The sequence below is a fragment of the Tasmannia lanceolata genome, unplaced genomic scaffold (assembly GCF_043159265.1).
Source record: "Tasmannia lanceolata isolate RefF3 unplaced genomic scaffold, GAP_Taslan_0.1 ptg000037l, whole genome shotgun sequence".
Classification (NCBI taxonomy): domain Eukaryota; kingdom Viridiplantae; phylum Streptophyta; class Magnoliopsida; order Canellales; family Winteraceae; genus Tasmannia; species Tasmannia lanceolata.
Genome location: NW_027518714.1, coordinates 16108677 through 16111026, shown reverse-complemented (window position 1 = coordinate 16111026; position 2350 = coordinate 16108677).

The window sequence follows — 2350 nt, the reverse complement described above, 5'->3', positions numbered from 1 at the left end:
AAACCGTTTTGCAAACCCTTTGGGCCTATAAAACAATTTGTTTCTTTGATGAACCCAAACTAGGGGCATTTTATATATATATATATATAAAAAAGAAAAGAAAAGAAAGTAGTTTGAACTACGTTATGACCTGATCCCTTTTTAAGGGTACGTAGGTAGCCTGATTAATTCGGGTTCGGTCACGTCTTTCCCAAAGTCCAAATGAGGCGAACTACGCAGACCTGATTCCCATTTTCTTCAGGGATACGTAGGCAGTCTGGAGGGTCCAGATTCGGTTGGAATACACTCAAACACACCAAGGTTTACCTTTTTTGAACCTAAGTCTACCTGAAAGTCCTTCTGGTATATTTAGGCCTAGGTTTGTAGAGAAACAGAAAAATAAAAAAAATGACGGAGTCTTAGACCCGCTAAGCTGAAAACCCGAAAGGGCAGTTTAGGCAAAAATCAGGGCATTGAGCCTGCTGGATGGAAAATCTGCAAGGGCAGACAGTCCAGGCAAAAATTAAGGCACGCGGTCCGCTAAATCGAAAACCCAAAAGGGCGATTTAGTCATGGCAAGACTTCACGAAGGACAGAGCTTTCTGAAAGCCGGTTGAACTTCTATTTTTCTCTTTGGCTCTTCTTTAATGTCTGAGTAAGTACCATCAGAGCTTCTTTTGCTACACTTTGAGTCAAGAAATTGAAACTAAACAATCTGAAGGGATAATAACCATGACGAAGATCTTGAAAAGAGGTTGAAACATCTTAAAACATGGTATTCAAAAGACTCTAAGAGTGATGGACCTTTGACTCTTTTAAAATGTTTATCAGTTTAAGAAGTAGATTCAGTCTCTTTTGGAGTCTTGTTTAAAGCTCGTCAAAGTCTTTGGTCATTATCTGTCAAAGTCAGTCTGTTGTCAAGTCAAAGTCAATTTCCAGAGTCCTGTTTAGTCAGTATTCCTCCCAAAGCCGGGGTGATAAAGACTCAGAGGCTCAGAGAGGCAGAGAATTTGTGGTTCCTGTGGACAATGTAAAGCGGAGCAGTGTTCAGATGTCGGCAAGCTTTTAGCTCAGTTCCGGTATCAGCAAACGACAAAGATGAGAAAATTTTGAGCATAACAAGTTTCTTGTACCTATGAAAAACCTTGTAAACCCAGGTGTTTATCAGAAAAATTTGTTGTAATCTCAAATTTTCAGTAATAAAAGCCTTTGGCCCATTCCCTTTTTGTTGCTCTCTAATGAATTTTGTCATGGAAGTAGTCATACTAGGGGCATCTTTTATAACTTACGTCATAAAAGATGTCAAGTAATCATTGATATTTGAGATAGATATTTTCATAAAGTAGAGACTAGAGAAGTTCGAATGTTCTTTATATTGAGCTTCTTAGTCAGGTTATTTTCCTTTGGAGTTGAATTTCTTTGAAAAATATTTATCCCAATGGAGTCTAGAATTCACTCCAGAGATTTTCAAATTTCAGTAGAATGCTTTGCATTTTTTTTTAAAAGGGGGTTTGACCTTCAAAAGTTCTTTCAAGTTACTCGAGTTTTGAAGGATTTTTAATAAAGATAGAAATTAACAGATTCCGTGTTCCACGAATCTGGTCTTTCTTCTTTTGTTCTGAGGAGCTCCTTAATAAAGATAGAGATTACCAGAATATGTGTTACACGGTCTGGTCTTTTCTTCAAAGTGTTTTGAAGAGTGTTTTAATAGAGTTTTAAATTGCCAAACTTGCGTTACGCGGTTTGGTCTTTTTGAAAGATTTTAACAGAGTTTTGAATTACCGAACTTGCGTTACGCGGTTTGGTCTTTTTTGAAAGTTTTAACAGAGTTTTAAATTACCGAACTTGCGTTACGCGGTTTGGTCTTTTTTTGAAAGATTTTAACAGAGTTTTAAATTACCGAACTTGTGTAACACAGTTTGGTCATTTTGAAAGATTTAATAGAATTGGAAATTACCGAACCTGTGTTACACGGTTTGGTCTTTTTGAAAGATTTTAATAGAGTTTGAAATTACCGAACCTGTGTTACACGGTTTGGTCTTTTTGAAAAATTTTAATAGGGAAATATTTCCGATCCTGTGTTACACGGATTGGTCTTTTCTTCCTTCTCCCGGGTATTTAGTACCCCGATGATTAGTATTGTAATGTCATGTAGTGACTTGCCTGATCATCGTTCCGCAATGTGCAGCTTCCTAACGTGTTAGGAGTCATGTGTATCTGCGAAGAGGTTTGTATGGGACTGTTTAGCAGGACATACGAATTTAGGTTTATGTGGAACTGTTTAGCAGAACCGCATAATCCGGAGTGATTCGCTACCTTGAAAGAGAGGAGTCAGAGTTACTTGGATAGTTAAACAGATTTATTTTCAGCA